Source organism: Chiloscyllium plagiosum, chromosome 36 (assembly GCF_004010195.1).
Source record: "Chiloscyllium plagiosum isolate BGI_BamShark_2017 chromosome 36, ASM401019v2, whole genome shotgun sequence".
NCBI classification, from domain to species: Eukaryota; Metazoa; Chordata; class Chondrichthyes; order Orectolobiformes; family Hemiscylliidae; genus Chiloscyllium; species Chiloscyllium plagiosum.
In genome coordinates, this window is record NC_057745.1 from 16,318,839 (window position 1) to 16,337,732 (window position 18,894).

The 18,894-nt window shown below is 40.9% G+C and overlaps 1 protein-coding gene across 1 annotated transcript in view; it reads right to left on the reverse strand.

Moving 5' to 3' along the window:
* The window catches only part of LOC122540993 (WD repeat-containing protein 72-like), a 298,233-nt gene that overhangs the window by 267,438 nt on the left and 11,901 nt on the right, over positions 1–18,894 (reverse strand). The gene's annotated exons all lie outside the window — the stretch shown is intronic.

Here is an 18,894-nt window from a genome sequence, read left to right on the forward strand (position 1 = left end):
AAAATCACAGGAAGCAGATTTAGGACTGAATTGAGAAGGAACTTCTTCACCAGAGGGGTGTGACTGTGGAATTCTGTGCCCAGTGAAGTAGTTGAGGCATCCTCGTTGGATGCTTTAAGCTAAGGCAGATAATTGTTTGAACAGTAAAGGAATTAAGGGTTACAGTGAGAGGGCAGGTAAGTGGAGCTGAGACCACAAAAAGATCAACCATGATCTTATCGAATGGGAGCAGGCTCGAAGGGCCAGATGACCTACTCCTGCTCCTAGGTTTTATGTTCTTATGTTTTACTGGAATTTACAGTGCTATAGACATTTGGAACACAACTTGAACTTACATGTTTTTGACCAAGAAATGTCTCAAGCAACCTAACTCTAGCATCAACACGAATTCCTTCAGATACCATCCATTCATGTAAAGTTTTGAATTTCAGAAACGCAACCACAACTTTAAGAGAGGACTTAGTGGACTTTATGTGAAAAACTTCTAATGATAAAAGTTAAACAATATATTATAATTTGGGATTTGAAGTTTAATAAAGAGATAGTCAGGTATTTTATTTTGAAGGTTAGAAAGTCTACTGTAAGAAGTAATCTAAATATATGATTTCCAAAGAAGGATGTTACTTTAGTCAACGTAGTATTAAATAATAAGGAAAACAATTGTGTTCCTTTATACACAAATATTTTCTTTACTGCAGGGTATTTAAATTATAAAGTTGTGAGATTAGTTCTCTTATATATTCTCTTGCATTCAATATATTACATTATATTCTTTTACTTTCCAAATGCTCAGAATAATGCTTCTCCAAATTTTAAAAAGGTCACACACTGTCTCGCCATTCTTGTAAAGATAAAATTACTTCAAACACACAAGCCCTCACTATAGGGAGTTGCCAGTTTATGCGAAATATTAGTATATTTTATTGCAGGATAAACTTACATTCATAGCATTAGGAACATCTCTGTAACCAACACATTAGGTAGCAAACACACTGGAAACCATTCATGTTGTTATGTTAATAAAGCTTGCCTTCCACAATACATTGTAAAAAGATAACTTTCAAATCATGCACCATAAAAAGTAATTTCATACAGCTTAAATGGTTTGTTATAATATGCTTACATACTTGCTTTAAAAATTAATTTGGTCCTGAACAGACATGTACCAAATGCTTATTATCTGAGAGCTACGACTGTGTTGATCAATTGAACATAAGGGTATCTGAACTAAGACCAGGCAAATTAGTGAATCAGGAATCCAATCACTCAAATCTAAAATCTAAAAAGCATAAAATAATCACACTTTGTGCAGTACTATGGGAGTGCTACATAGTCGGAGGTGCAGTCTTTCGAATGCTACATTAAACTGAGGCCTTATTTAGATTTTTGGGTAAAGACAAAATATCCCAAGGCACTATTATGAAGGACATCAGGAGTGGCCTGGTCAATAGTTACCTCTCAAGCAACTTCAAACTGACCGATTATCTGGCCATTATCATATCGCTGTTTGTGGGAATTTGCTGTGTACAAATTGATTGCTACCTTTCCTGCATTACAACACCTAATTGTGAAGCTTTCTCGGATATCCCAAGGTCAAGAAAGGTTTGATATAAATCAATGCGAGTCTTTATTTCAAATGAACATAGTTTCGAAGGGTGACGATCATGATCCATTTCATGATCATGATCAGTCTGTCTGTCTGTCTGTCTCTCTCTCTCAGCAGCATGGCTGCACTGAACAAGGAAGCAGACATGCAGCACAGAAATAGACCCATTAGTCCAACTTGTCCATGCTGAACATAAATCCAAACTAAACCAGATTAGAAAAGGTTGCTGAAGCTGAGCATTTTAAGTTATAAAAGTTTGAATACATGTATGAATATATTCAAGAACAATGTCTTCCCCACTATTATCAGAGTTTTGAATGGGCCTCCCAAATGTTAATTCTGATCTCTGTCTCTCTCTCTACACTTTCTCTGCAGCTGTAATATTGTATTCTACACTCTGTTCTGCTACCCTGTTGCACTTTGTATGGTCTGATCTGCCTGTATAGCATGCAAAACAACACTTTTCACTGTATCTCATTCCATGTGACAGCAATAAATTATTCAATCAATCAATCACCTCTCTTCATAGTTGTCTCTATTTCATATGCGTCAAGTAGCAGGATGGGTACAGGGTCATATGCATCAAGTAGCAGGATGGGTACAGGGTCAAAATGTCAGGTTTCTGACATTTTGAAAAAGCAGCTGGCATAAGTCACCAAGTGCAGTGAACACAGTAACATTAAAATAGTGCCCACTAGCTTTTCCAGCTTAGTAACTCCAGGTGAAGATACACGGAGATCCCGAAGACTCAAAAACTGGTAAGTCATCGGCTAAACAAAGCAGGTAGTGTAAGCTGTGCAGTTGCAGTCAGGGGAAATGAAGCAACTTTTAATGTACAATTCCAATTATTATCATCATATTCTGCAAACTGCACCTGGTCAATATATAGACAAAAACTCATCTGTCATTTCAGCTCATTGTTTTGCTAAATGCTCCCACTTTAAACTGTGATAGAATGAACACTATAAAAAGACCATTGTTTGGGCTGAAAGCCAAAGACTCATTTTAGAAACAGCACATACTTAAAATGAATTGCCGGATAGCCAAAAGGCAAATTTTTGTAATTTGGAGGTCTTATTGGTTTTCAGGATGTTTACTGAATTCATTGCACATTTTGCACAACAGAGTTATCCCAGTGTTCATGGCTCACAAGAGTCAGAACTAGTCTCTTTCTATATAAACACATTAACGTAACCTCCCCTTAAATCAAGAAAATATAAAGAATCAAACCACCTTCAATGATTGTGTGTGTCTGTGTTAGTGTACTTGTGCGTGTGCATGTGTGTGTGAGTGAGTGAGTGAGGAGTGTGTGTGTGTGCATGTGTGTGTGTGTGTGTTTCTGGGTGTGTGTGTGTGAGTGAGTGAGTGTGTGTGTGTGTTGTGTGTGTGTGTGTCTCTCCAGTGAGCTAACACAGCCTTCTGCCACCTGAGGAAAAGGCTGTTCGAGGATATCAACATCAGATCCGAGACCAAGATGATGTTTTACAGAGCTGTGGTGGTTCCTGCCCTCCAAATTCCTTTCAGATGTGAACTGTCTCCAGCAGACACCTAAGGGCATTGGAGCAGTACCAGCAACGCTGTCTGCGCAAAATCATGCAAATCACTGGGAATAAAGATGCACCAAGACTAGCATCCTTAAACAGGCTGACATCCCCAGCATCGAGGCACTGACCATCCGTAATCAGGTGCAATGGGTTGGGCACATCGTTTGCATGACTGACACAAGACTCCCCAAGCAGGTGCTCTATAGTTGTGTGTATGTAAATGTGCATCTGTGTGTGTGTTTGTGTGTGTGTTTGTGTGTGTGTATATGTGTTTGGGTGTGTGGAAGCACGCCTGCGTATGTATGCGTTTGTGTGTGTGAACGTTTATGTATCTGTGTGTATGAACGTGCGCATGTACATATATCTGTGTATGTGCATGTGTATATGTGTGTGTATTGTGTGTATGTGTATATATCTGTGTGTTTGTATGTGTGCATCTGTGCATGTGAGTGCATATATTTTTGTGTGTATATATCTTTGTGGGTGTATATATGTGTGTGTATGTATGTGTGTATATCTGTCTATGTGCATGTGTGTATGTGTGTGTATGTGTATATATCTGTTTTTCTATGTGCATGTGTGTATGTGTGTGTGTATGTGTATATATCTGTTTTTGTGCACATCTGTGCATGTGAGTGTATATATATATATATATCTGTGTGTATGTGTATGTGCATGTTTGTGTGTATTGTGACAAAGGGTCAGTTAGACTCGAAAAGTCAGCTCTTTTCTCTCCTTACAGATGCTGCCAGACTTGCTGAGATTTTCCAGCATTTTCTCTTTTTTGGTTTCAGACTCCAGCATCCGCAGTAATTTGCTTTTATCCTGTTCTGGAGCAGATACCTCAGGAAATGGCCACCTTGAATTTCTGGAGGGGAACGCCACAGGAATGGCATTTGTTCACAAAGTCAAGATGGAGCACCACTGATGTCACGGCTGCCAGAGAGATCCACTGATCTAGAATAGTGGAAGCTCCTCAGATCAATTAGCAAAATAAGCAGATAAATAAGGATGCAAAAATATCAATGGCTCTGTTACAAATGAGATGGAAGTCTAAGGCAGGCTAACCTAGATCAAAACAAGTAAATCCCCAGGGATGAATGATACTTATTCCAGAGTATTATGAGACTAAAGAAATATCTTCAGAAGTGCAGATAATCTAATGGAAAGGAGTCTTTCGACATGGGCTGGTGGGGGGGGGGGGGGAGCCAGAAGGCCATAAAAAGACAACTATGGCCTCACTATTAGAAAATGATAACAGATATATGCAAGTATAGACTTTACATCATATTTCCACTCAATGTAAATGAAAAAAGTTAAACATTCTGCCACTTTAGTTTGGTTGTGGCCAAGAATGGAGTTGATAAACATTGCAGGAGTCTTTGTTGACTGCAAACATTACCTTTTATTTGAAAAATGGTAAATACTAATTTAAAACAGGATGAGACTTCAACTCAGAAACAACGTTGTTAGAGCGAACCAGCTCCTACAAGTCATGTGATCGTGTTTACATATTCAGATTAACCCTGTACACAACAAATCTCTGCTTTGATGGTATACCAACAATCGAGTTGTTGAGACTCAGTGTGGATTCAGAATGGGGAAATCCTACTTCAACAATATGTTAGCAGCTTTGAAGATAAAAGTAGGTGACAGTGAAGCCAATGACATGATGTGACAGTGAAGCCAATGACCAGCAAACCTCAAAGTTCTTCATGAGCAGCTTAATTGCGATTTTTTGAATAACTAAGAAGACTAATGAGGTAGGCGTGATTCAGCAGTCCATATAGTCATTCGACAAGGTTCCTCATGGTAGACTGGTTAGCAAGGTTAGATCACATGGAATACAGGGAGATCTAGCCATTTGGATACAGAACTGGCTTGAAGGTAGAAGAAGGTGGTGATGGAAGGTTGCTTTTCAGACTGGAGGCCTGTGACCAGTGGTGTGTCACAAAGATCCATGCTGGGTCCACTGCTTTTCGTCATTTATATAAATAATTTGGATGTGTACATAGAAGGCATGATTAGTAAGTTTGCAGATGGCACCAAAATTGCAGCTGTAGTGGACAGCAAAGAAAGTCACCTCAGAGCACAACTGGATCTTGATCAGATGGGCCAATGGACTGAGGAGGGAAGATGGAGTTTAATTTAGATAAATGTGAGGTGCTGCATTTTGGAGAAAGTGAGAACTGCAAATGCTGGGAAACAGAGTTGAAGAGTGTGGTGCTGGAAAAGCACAGCTGGTCAGCCAGCATGAGGATGCTTTTCCAGCACCACACTCTTCAGTGCTGCATTTTGGAAAAGCAAATCAGGGCAGGACTTAGACACTTAATGGTAAGATCCTGGGGAGTGTTGCTAAACAAAGAGACCTTGTAGCGTAGGTTCATAGTTCCTTGAAAGTAGAGTCGCAGGTGGATACGCTAGTGAAAAAGGCGCTTGATATGCTTTCCTTTATTGGTCAGTGCATTGAATATAGGAGTTGGGAGGTCATGCTGCGGTTGTACAGGACATTGGTTAGGCTATTTTTGGAAGATTGTGTGAATTCTGGTCTCCCTGCTATAGGAAAGATGTTGTAAAACTTGAAAGGGTTCAAAAAATGTTTACAAGGATATTGCCAGGCCTGAAGGATTTGAGCTATAGAAAGAGGCTGATTAGGCTGGGACTGTTTTCCCTGGAGCATCAGAGGAATGACCTTATATGGGGATAAAAGGATCCTTCTCAGAATGGCAGCTGGTGACTAGTGGTTTTCCACAAGGAGAGGAGCAGACGGTATGGAAAAAGATTTAATTGGGAGATGGGTATTACAATACTATTATGCAGGAACTGTGCAGCATAAATTGGGAACAAATGTTCCCAGGGAAATGCACGACTGAAATGAGGGGGTTGGTTAGGGAGCACTTGCTGTGAGTGCTGGATAGGTTTGTCCCACTGAAGCAAGGAATGGACAATAGGGTGAAGCAACCTTGGGTGTCAAGAGATGTGGAACATCTATTCAAAAGGAAGAAGGAGGCTTACTTAAGGTTGAAGAAGCAAGGATCAGACAGGGTTCTAGGAAGATATCCAGGAAGTAACTGAAGAATGGACTTAGGAGAGTTAGAAGGAGGCATGAAAAAGCTTTGGCACATAGGATTAAGGAAAACCCCAAGGGATTCTACACTTACATGACGAACAAGAGGATGGCCAGAGTGAGGGTAGGGCCGATCAGGGACAGTGGAGGGAACTTGTCAGAGGTGGTAGGGGAGGTCCTTAATGAACACTTTGCTTCAGTATTCACTAGTGAGGGGGTCCTTGTCGTTTGTGAGGACAGCATGAACAGGCTGATATACTTGAACAGGTAGATGATAAGAAGGAGGATGTGCTAGAAATTTTGAAAAACCTGAGGATAGATAAGTCCCCTGGGCTAGATGGGATATACTCAAGGTTACAACAGGAAGCGAGGGAAGAGATTGCTACACCTTTGGCGATGATCTTTGCATCCTCACTGTCCACTGGAGTAATGCCACATCATTGGAGGGTGGCAAATGTTATTCCCTTGTTCAAGAAAGGGCATAGGGATAATCCTGGGAATTACAGACCAGTCATTTTTATGTCTTTGGTGGGCAGGTCATTGGAGAGGATTCTGAGAGACAGGATGTATGATTACTTGGAAAACCATAGTTTGATTGGAGATAGTCAGCATGGCTTTGTGAGAGGCAAGTCATTCCTCACAAGGCTTACTGAATTCTTTGAGGATGTGACAAAACACATTGATGAAGATAGAGCAGTGGATGTGGTATAAATGGATTTTAGCAAGGCGTTTGATAAGGTTTCCCATGGCAGGATCATTCAGAAAATAAGGAGGCATGGGATACAGGGAAATTTGGTTGTCTGGATACAGAATTGGCTGGCCCATTGAAGACAGAGGGTGGTAATAGATAGAAAGTATTCAACTTGGAGCTTGGTGACCAGTGGTGTTCCGCAGGGATCTGTTCATGGACCTCTGCTCTTTCTGACTTTTATAAATAACTTGAATGAGGAAGTAGAAGGGTGGATGAATAAATTTGCTATGACATGAGGGTTAATGGAGTTGTGGATAGTGTAGAGGGCTGTTGTAGGTTGCAAAGGGACATTGATACGATGCAGGGCCGGGATGAGAAGTGGCAGATGGAGTTCAGCCTGGAAAAATGTGAAGTGATTCGTTTTGGAAGGTCGAATTTGAATGGAGATCATAGGGTTAAAGGCAGGATTCTTGGCAACGTGGACAATCAAAGGGATCTTGGGATCCATGTCCACAGATCCCTCAAAGTTGCCACCCATGTTGATAGGGTTGTTAAGAAGGTGTATGATGTATTGGCTTTCATTAGCAGAGGGATTGAGTTTAAGAGCCACAAGGTTATGATGCAGCTCCATAGAGCCTTGGTGAGACCACACTTGGAATATTGTGTACAGTTCTGGTCGCCTCATTATAGAAAGGATGTGGAAGCTTTAGAGAGGATGCAGAGAAGATTTATCAGGATGCAGCCTAGACTGGAGGACATGTCTTATGAAGACAGATTGAGGGAGCTATGGCTTTTCTCATTGCAGTGAAGAAGGATGAGAGGTGACTTGACAGAGTTGTCCAGGATCTGGATCAGTGGTGCTGGAAGAGCACAGCAATTCAGGCAGCATCTGACGAGCAGCAAAATCGACGTTTCGGGCAAAAGCCCATTTATTCCTGATGAAGGGCTTTTGCCCGAAACATCGATTTTGCTGCTCGTCGGATGCTGCCTGAATTGCTGTGCACTTCCAGCACCACTGATCCAGAATCTGGTTTCCAGCATCTGCAGTCATTGTTTTTACCCAGAGGTGTCCAGGATGATGAGAGGCGCAGATAGAGTGGATAACCAGAGACTTTTTTTTCCCAGGATGGAAGTTTCTATCACGAGTGGGCATAATTTTAAGGTGATTGGAGGAAGGTTTAGAGGAGATGTCAGAGATAAGTTCTTTACACAGAGAGTGGTGGCTGCATGAAATGCACTGCCAGCGGTGGTAGTAGAGTCAAGTACGTTCAGGACATTTAAGTGACTCTTTGATAGGCACATGGATGATAGTAAAATGTAGGGTATATTTGATTTTAGAATAGGATAAAAGGTTGGCATAATATCCAAGGCTGAAGGGCCTGTATTATGCTGTACTGTTTTATGTTCTATGTTCTAAAGGTCAGTGTTGGGACTACAACTTTTCAATTTATACATTAATGATTTAGATGGAGGAACTGAGGGCTAAGTTTGTAGGTGATAGAAAGATATGTAGAGACGCTGGCAGTACTCAGCAGGTGGGGAGGTTGCAAAAGGATTTGGATAGGTTAGGTGAGTGGGCAAAGAAGTGGCAGATGGAATACAATTGGGTAAACGTGAGGTCATCCACTTTACTTGGAGGAATAGAGGCATGGACTATTTTCTGAATGGGGAGAAAATTCAGAAATCTGAAGTGCAAGGAACTTTGGAGTTCCAGTCCAGGATTCTCTTAAGGTAAACCTACAAGCTGAGTCAGTAGTTAGAAAGGCAAATACAATGTTGGCATTTATTTCAAAAGGACTAGAATATAAAAGTAAGAATGTACTTCTGATGCTTTATAAAGCTCTGGTCAGACCACATTTAGAATATTGTGAGCGATCTAGGGCCTCATACCTCAAGAAGGATGTACTGGCCCTTGACCGGGTCCAGAGGAGGTTCACGAGAATGATCCCAGGCATGAAAGGGTTAACATATGAAGATCATTTGAGGAATCTGAGTTTATATTTTAGAAGAATGAGGGGGATTAAATTGAATCTTACAGAATACTGAACTGCAAAGATTGTGTGGGCATTGGGTAGTTGTTCCCATTAGCAGGAGAGACTAGGGCCAAGGGCACTGCCTTAGAGTAAAGGGATAACCCTTTAGAGAGAAGATGAGGAGGAACTTCTTCAGTCAGAAAGTGGTGAATCTATGGAATTCATTGTCACAGTAGGTTGTGGAAGCCAGTTATTGAGTATATTTAAGACAGAAATAGATAGGTTTCTGAGTGTCAAGGGAATCAAGGGTTATGGGGAGAAAGTGGGAGAATGGGGCTGAGAAACTTATCAGCCATGATTGAATGGTAGTGCGGACCCGATGGGCTCAATGGCCTAATTTCTGCTACTATGTTTTATGGGTCTTCCAGAAGTTTAAAAATTCATGAGTGGCATGGATAGGGTAAATAGACAAGGTCTTTTTGCCTGGGTTAGGGAGTCCAAAGCTAGTGGGCATAGGTTTAAGATGAGGAAGGAGAAAGTGAGGACTGCAGATGCTGGAGATCAGAGTTGAAAATGTGTTGCTGGAAAAGCGCAGCAGGTCAGGCAGCATCAAAGGAGCAGGGGAATCGACGTTTCGGGCATGAGCCCTTCTTCAGCATCCTTAAGATGAGGAAGGAAAGATTTAAAAGGGGAATGAGGGGCAACTTTTCCATGCAGAGGGTGGTGGCACGTATAGCATACCAGAGGAAGTGGTGGAGTCTGGTACAATACAACATTTAAAAGGCACCTGGATGGGTGTATGAACTGGAAGGGTTTAGAGGGATATGGGCCAAATGTTGGCATTTGGCATTAGATTGGGTGAGGATGTCTGGTCAGCATGGATGAGTTGGATTGAAGGGTCTGTTTCCGTGCTGTACATCTCTATGACTCTCTAACAGATGTTAATTAAATGTAAACCTTGATTCTGAATGGATCCTGGGAGCTGGTTAAAGAGAATGAAATGACTTGGATTCAGCAGAGAAGTTATTACAGAGAGTGGGGACCTCGTTTCTTGAAGCACCAAGGATATCCATTCACATAAGGAATTACAAGGATGTTTCCAGAGTTAGAGGGTTTGAGCTACAAGGAGAGGCTGAATAGGCTGGGTCTATTTTCCCTGGATATTGGGGACTGAGGGGTGACCTTACAGAGGTTTATAAAATCACGAGGGGCATGGACAGGATGAATAACCCCAAGGTCTTTTCCCCAGGGTAGGGGAATCCAAAACTAGAGGACATACGTTTAGGGTGAGAGAAGAAAGAGGTAAAAGGGACCTAAGGGACAACTTTCTCAAGCAGAGGGTGGTGTGTGTATGGAATGAACTGCCAGACGAGGTGGTAGAGGTGGTATAACTACAACACTTAAAAGGCATCTGGATGGATAAATGAATAGGAAGGGTTTAGAGGAATAAGGGCCAAATGCTGGCAAATGGGACTAGGATATCAGCACGAATGGCATGGACAAGTGCAGTTGAAGGGTCTGTTTCCGTGCCGTACAGCTCTATGACTCTATGACCTGGTTTCAAGTCCTGAAATGTAAAGTTATTTCGGATTTGAGAATCAGAACATGGAAGTTGAATAACTGCAAAACGAGCTGTACAATACATTAAAGTGGGCTAACAATGGCACAAGGTGGCGGAATTAAAGCAAATAAATACATATTCCTAAGACAAAAAGACTGCATGCACTTGTGAATGGTATTGAGATAGGTATGGACAATATCTCCATGCTGGCTGCTAATAATGGTGTCACTACATGCAGTCAGTGCAATTAGGAGTTCTTTGGAAGGACCTATTAAATTGGGATAAATTACCTCCCTCATTCAAAAATATCTTAAATCTTAATGTTCTTAACTGCCTGATGCCAAACTCTTCTGGTCCATCTCCTAGGCGATTGGGTTTAAAATCGGAAACAAAGTATCTCCATTAATTGGTGGATTACAATGATGATAATTCTTCACGCTGACTCTTATAACTGAATCAAATTGATAAACTGGACTCAATCTGGTTAAAAATTATCAAATAGATCAACACATGTGCCCCATAAGCGTTTAACACATTGTTCTCTCATATTAGAGCTGATCACAATTCACTGGAATTAGGAATGGTTGACTTTATTCTAGATGGGTTTGAAAAATGTGGTGCTGGAAAAACACAGCAGGCCAGGCAGCATCCGAGGAGCAGGAGAATCGATGTTTCGGGCATAAGCCCTTCTTCAGGAACTAGATGGGGGCAAAAAAACACATGGCTATACATTACTGGAAAGATCTTTTCCAATGATAGTGTTATATTACAATGTCACATGTTGCCAGAGACATTGTTTATTGTGAATACAATTAAACAGCAGGCAGAAGTCTGAACTGACTTGATTTTTGCTGGCTACCAGAGATTTCCAAAACTCTAACAAAAACAAAAGACTAAAAAGTAGCATCAACGAAGAATATACTATAAAAGCCTAGATCTCTAAGATTTCATATGATGAATGTCAGCTGGTTTGTATTATTACAGGGCATCTTTGAGAAATATAAATTACATATACAAAAATGTCCATTGACTTTTAGTTCATTGTTGATAGATCCACCCTACAAGTAATATTGATCTGGAAATAATCACATGCTGATATCCAGGAGAAGGTAAAGCCACCTCATTAGAGAGACAACTGGTGTTGAGTTTAACTTGAGGGACAAGGTTAAGAAGGCAGGACTTTCATGGGGATCTTAGCCGGTGTAGGGATTGAACCCATGCTATTGGTATCGTTCTGCTTCATAAACCAGCCATCCAGCCAACAGAACAAATGTCTGAAACCAACATTACTGTCACTTGTCCCCACAAATCTCCATGCTACACTTGACATAAAAGTTCAGCATAGCTTGTTCAACACCAGAAGGAAATAAAAAGTAATTCACTCTCGCTGACTGGGACAAAGACTGATTGAGTATATTTGGAAAAATGGGAATAACACCAAGGTTGCGATGAAGGAACATTTCCAGAGAGAGAGGTGAGCCAGAGAGGTTACACAACACAGAATGGGAGGTGTAACCGTTGTGACATCAACGGTGCAGATACATCACAATCCACAATGTCATGTGAGTGCAGCTGAAGAGTGAGTACAGAACGGATTATCCGAACAAGATCCCAGTATGGTTTCCTTTATCTACGATCAGATCAGTAATCTGAACAATCAGTTATCCAAACAAAATACTCCCCATGCATCACGTTTGGATAATCGCAGCTGTTCTGTAATTCCAGCCTTTAAAGTAAGACCAAGGTAATTCTGCTTCTTTTAGGGTCTCCAGTCTTTTATGCTTTTGTTTATTTAGAACTGGCTCGTAGGTATTTTCCACTTTGGTGTGGCAGAGTAGGGGGAGGAGACCAATGACCCGGGGTCATAGATTTAAGGTAAGGGTCGGGAGATTTAGAGGAGATGTAAGAACATTTTATTCACTCAGAGGAGGGTTAGAATCTGGAACACAATGTCTGTAATGGTGGCAGAGGTAGAAAACCTCATTTGAAAAGCATTTAGATGTGCACTTGTGATGCCGAGGTATACAATGCCATGGGAGAAGTGCTGAAAAATGGGGTTAGAATAGTTAGGTGATTTTTTTTTGTCTGGCACAGACTCGATGGGATGAAGGACGCTTTTTTGTGCTGTAGACAACTGTAATGCCAGTGATATTGGTGATATAGATGTAATTTCAGACAAGTATAAAGTGAAACAGATAAATAAATAGAATAAATAAATAAATAATGATGACAGGAAGGGTGATATGTCACTGCTGCAATATGTGGGAGCTGCTGGACAACAAGGTGATCCAGGGTGATGAAGGGTTTTTGCCCGAAACGTCGATTCCATTGCTTCTCGGGTGCTGCCTGACCTGCTGTGCTTTTGCATCACACCACACTCTTGACTGTAATCTCCATCATCTGCAGTCCTCACTTTCACCTGATCCAGGGAGAATACAACTGCACTGAGACTTTTGGAAGATTACAACCAATGCCTCCACTATTTCTTCACCCACTTCCCTCAGAACTCTAGGATGTAGCCCATCGGTGCCAGGAGATTTAGAATTAGAGAGGGTCAGTTTAGAACTGAAATGAGGAGTCATTTCTTCAGCCAGAGAGTGGTGGGACTGTGGAATTCATTGCAGTGGAGTGGAGGCTGGGACGTTAAATGTCTTCAAGGCCAAGATTTGATAAATCCTTAATCTCACAAGGAATTAGGGCTACGGGGAGAATGCGGGTAAGTGGTGTTGAAATGCCCATCAGCCATGATTGAATGGCGGAGTGGACTCGATGGGTCAAAAAACTTTACTTCCACTCCTATTTCTTATGGTCTTATGGAGTGTTTGCGACTCAAGGAACTTTGAATCTGAGTTGAAGTGGTGAAGTCTGATGGTACAGCGACACAAGTAGAGATTAATGAATAGGATTGTGCAGCCATTACAGATATATGGTTACAAGGTGAATGCTTGGGAACTAAATATTTAGGAAATATGTACTTTTCAAGAGGACAGGCAGGTAGGAAGGAAGGATGGTCAGGAAGCTTGGTTAGAGCGCGATGGATTAACTACGATAGAAAGAGATGATCTTGCATCAGATGATGTAAAATCCATATCTGTGGAGGGAGGTAATATCAAGGAGAAGAAGATACTGGTGGGAGTAGTCTATAGTCCCCACAACAATAGTTACACTGTAGAACAGAGAACGAAACTGAAGATAATGAGGAAGTCAATATATTAGTTATGGACGAATTTAATCTTCATGCAAAGAGAAGAATTTGTTGAGTATGTTGGGACAGTTTATTGGAACAATATATTGTGGATCCAACAGGGATCAGGTTTTTTGAATTTGGTAATGTGCAACTAGGCAGATTTAATAAATTATTTCAGAGCAACAGATCTCCACAGAAACAGTGACCATAACATATTAGAATTTAGCATTACTTTGAAAGTGAGAAACTTGGCTCACAAACAATTGTAGTAAACCTAAATAAAGTTAATAACAAAGGAAAAGGGGCAGAATTGGCTGCAGTGGATGAGGAGTTTAGCAGTAATAATGTTTGATGAACAATGGCAAGCATTTAAGAAAATAATTTTTGACTCACAATAAAGATTTATCCCAACAAGTGAAAAAGGATTCTCAGGAGGGGAACAAACCAACCACAGTTAAACAAATTGAGGACTGCGTCAAATTGAAGGAAAAAAAGTGCAGCAAAAAATAATAATAAGCAAGAGGAATGGGAAAGTTTGAAATATCACCAAAAAACGATCAAAAAAGAAAGAGGGAGAAAATAAACCTTGGGAACTGGCAAGTAATAGCAAATGGACAGTAAGAGCTTCTTTAAATATATAAAAAGGAAAAGAGAGGCCAAGTGATCACAGCACATTTGGAGATTGGGACTGGTAAATAATAATGGGGAACCAGGAAATGACAGAGGAGTTGAATGAATATTTTGTATCAGTGTTCAGGGGAGAATACACTAATAGCATGCCATAAATACTAAATGATCAAGGGGCAAATGTGGGAGAAGAAATAAATAAAATAATTATCACTGGAGAAAAATATTTGAGAAATTATTAACACTAAAGGCTGACAAGCCCCTTGGACCTGATGGTATATCCTAAAGCTTTCCTGAGATTTTATAGGGAGTAGCTACAAAGATAGTGAATACATTTGATAGCAATTTTTCATGAATCCTCAGATTCCAGAAAAGTCTAAGAGGCTTGGAAAACTGCCAATCTTGCACCCTTGTTGAAAAGGCAAAGGCCAAGACCAAAACGGGGTGGGGGGTAATTAGCTCAGTGGCTGAATGCCTGGTTTGCAATGCAGAGTCATGCCAACAATGTAAGTTCAGTTCCCACACTGGCTGAATTTACTATGAAGGAGGGGAGGTAACAAATTTATCCTTTGAAGGGGTAACAAGCAGCATAGATAAAGAGGTTAGTAGATGTAACATACTGCATTTGGATTTCCAAAAGGTATCCAATAAGGTACTACATCTAGGCTACTTAGCAAGGTATGAGTCCCTAGTGTTGGGGATAGCATGCATTATGGGGAGAGAATTACTTAACTAATAGAAGACAGAGAGTTGGGACGGGGGAGGGCACTTTCAGAATGGTAACTTGTTACAGTGATCAGGCCATAATTATTCACAATGTATATTCATACCTTGGATGAGGAACATAGAACATAGACCATTACAGCGCAGTACAGGCCCCTCGGCCCTTGATGTTGCACCACCCTGTGAAACCAATCTGAAGCCCATCTAACCTACACTATTTCATTTTCATTCACATGTTTATCCAATGACCATTTAAATGCCCTTAAAGTTGGCGAGTCTACTACTTTTGAGGCAGGGCTTTCCACACCCCTACTATTCTCTGAGTAAAGAAGCTACCTCTGACATCTGTCCTATATCTATCACCCCTCAATTTAAAGCTATGTCCTGTCATGCTAGCCATCACCAGGAAGGTGAATATACTTTAAACAAGTTTGCAAATGACACAAAAATAAGTAGGAAAGCAAGTGGTGAAGATGAACAGAGTCTGTAGAGGGACATAGACAGCCTAAGTGAGTAGCTAAAAATTTGGCAGTTGGAATATGGGAAAATGTAAGGTTATGCACTTTGGCAGGGAGAATAGTGAAAATAAATGACACTTAAACGGAGAAAAACTACAGAAAGCTGCAGTGCAGAGAGACTTAGGGGCCCTCATCCATAAACCACAAAAAGCTGGATACATGTCATTATATTATCAGATTGTGCAATGCCATTGAAGAAAAGCTGTTTATAACTGAGAATGGGGAGGGAATAGAGGAATACGTAGAGGCAAAAGGTTTTTCATTTAAAAGTGCATCATATGGCAGCACAATCTTGGTGCCTTTTCTCTTTGTTCTAATACTGCAACTACATGGTACGGGAGGTATGGCACTGAGGATTAATGGTAGGCTACAAGCCTTCAGCACAAATTCAAACAAAGAATTTTATTTCCTTATTTTCCTCAGAAGAATCCTCAGTTTATGTGATAGAAATTGTACTAATCCAGAAGCAATTCTCAAATAGTATAACTGAGATAATGAACATTTTGGTTTTATCAATATTACAATCACTGAAGGCAAATTAAAGATCCAACCTAGGGAAATGGCAGTAAAAAGAGTGCTCACTTCCAGCACAGATTTACCAGCAGACCGCGAATAAAAATCTGCTGACACAGATTAAAGGCAAGGTACTTGTCACTCCCTGGAAGCCACTAATGAGGGAAGGCAGCCCACGTGCAAAGGTTGAGGACACCATCAAACAGGAACACCTCATTCAGAGGTCCAAGATGTTCCAAAGCAGAAAGTATCTGTTTCAACACAGCAGTCATCCTCCATGAAGGATATCCAAGGGCTAAAAGATCCTCCAGTTTAGAGGGACTTTCAGATCCGAACCTTTCAGAAATAGATTCAAAGTCAACAGTCTTCAATCCAGAGACTTACCAACTTTTTGAGTCCAAAGATAATGTGGTATGGGAGAATAGTGAAATTTCCTGTCTGATTGAATTTATAAAATTAAAGACTTGTGGGATATGGGGTAGTGGTACAAATGATATACATAAATGTAGAAATATTACTAACGGAAAAAGATCGGTGTATAAGGCTATAAGGATCTGAACTGGTGAATAGTGAGGCATGTCTCAAGTGCCACCCATTACAATAATGGGCCTGTTGGGGGAACATCTTAGAATCATAAAGCAGTAAGATTGTGAACTTCCTCAGAGTCATAGTTATAGAAACTCTCACATCTACATCTTCTTTATGACCCTGTAAATCCTCAACCTGAGGGAGTGCTGGCAGCAAATCTCTCTAATTGTGAGTAACAGCATCGAGAGGTCTTACAAGATGATGAATACGATCATGGATTACTTGTATAACAATAATGGGTCATCATTGTACTGGAGTTACTTTTCCATTATGGACTTCCAGTTGACCCTCCAAAATCCCAAACTTCTAGTACAACAATTCCAGCCATGAACCAATCTGTTGGTCTCGTTACAGCACAGATCTCACCAACTCTCCCATCTCCCTCCACTTCCATCTGATGCAGGATTGGATGCTTAATCTCACTGCATTCATGTTATAACAGTGCTGCTATCCTGCTACAGCAATCTAACAGGCATCTCAGCAACAAAGTGAAACAACTGACTGTATATACTACAGAGCAGCAACAAATCCTCACACTGTTCAACAGTCACCTTCTTCAACAGATAAAATATTCAATGGTACCTTTCCCCTTGTGAGCAACTGTAAAGAAAACCATCATTCACTCATTTGCCCATGGTTTGTGACAAACTCCGTGAAACTACTTTTCCTTTAACTTGAAATTTAGCTGAAACTTTTGGAAAGTCTGCTCATAATACAAAATCTTGCTCAACCAGTGTTGATCAAAGAACCAGCTTGGAGTTCAAATTTAATGTTTATAATCAGATAATGAGGAATGCAGCAAACCAAGTTCCACTCGCAGCACAAGTGAGTATTGACCCTCAATATCCATCAAGAAACAGATCTGGCCCTTGATTGATGAGTAGTGCCCAGCACAAAGTACAATAAAGTACAAAAGCTGTATAGCCGCGATGATAAGTCCTTCAATAGCTTGTTGTTTAAGCGAATTTTGAGAGTCATGACCCTCTCTCACTAGAATCCTTACATACAGATAAGAAAGGACACCACTGCGACTGGGACAACACATCCATCTTAGAACAAGCCAAACAGAGACACACATGAGAATTTCTAGAAACATGGCATTCCAACCGGAATTCTATCAACAAACACATCGAGTTAGACCCCATCTACCACCCCTGAGAAAAAAAACAGGAAATGACATCACCACAGGAAATGACATCACCAATCCAAAGAAACCCAAACATATAAATAGAAAGCAGGAATCATGTACACTGCTTTGCCTGAGGCCCACTGAAGATGTTACCTAGTAGAGTGACGAAACATCTGTAAATGAACCTCCCAGCTCAGCGAGAAAACCTACATCCAGACTTTTTGTTTAAATTAGTATTAAGGAGGCAAGGGGTGTAAAGAACCCCCAACTTATGTGATAATGTTTGGGCACTGCTCCCCAGCAGAATATCATTCGACAGGAGCTAGAATTGATTGCACCAAATCAAAGTTATATTCAAAAACAACATTTCTGAAATCGGCAGCAAGGTTTGTTTCTCTGAACTACGCAAAATTTAAAAGACAGTGAGTGGGGGTTCACTTGAGGCCTGGTGGGAGTTATCCTACCTCTAGGCCAACAAGTCTGGGCTCACGTCCCACTTGCTCCAGGAGTTTGAATGCTACAACACGTCTGAACAGGTTGAATAAAAATGGCTAAAAGACACTGCTTTGGTTTGTTATAGTTGAACACACCCAACAATTCACCTGAATAGCCTTACATTTGACAATTTCAGGATGAAGTGCCTCATTCCTCATTTATGCTCAATATAAGACAATTGCTACGCACCACTCCAAAAGTAACTTGACCTTGACGGAGAAAGTACTGATGTATTTGTTTACATTTCTGGTTTCATTGTTTCTCATGAGCCTAACCTCACAGAAAGAACACATGTTTCCAATACATAATCCAAACTATTGCCCAGTACTCAGGTGTATGTCACTGGGGAAGATCAAAAACCTCACTGTGCAATATTAAGCATGTTGTGGTTCTGTTCGCCGAGCTGGTAATTTGTGTTGCAGACGTTTCGTCCCCTGTCTAAGTGACATCCTCAGTGCTTGGGAGCCTCCTGTGAAGCGCTTCTGTGATGCTTCCTCCGGCATTTGTAGTGATTTGTATCTGCCGCTTCCGGTTGTCAGTTCCAGCTATCCACTGCAGTGGCCGGTATATTGGGTCCAGGTCGATGTGCTTATTGATTGAATCTGTGGATGAGTGCCATGCCTCTAGGAATTCCCTGGCTGTTCTCTGTTTGGCTTGTCCTAAAATAGTAGT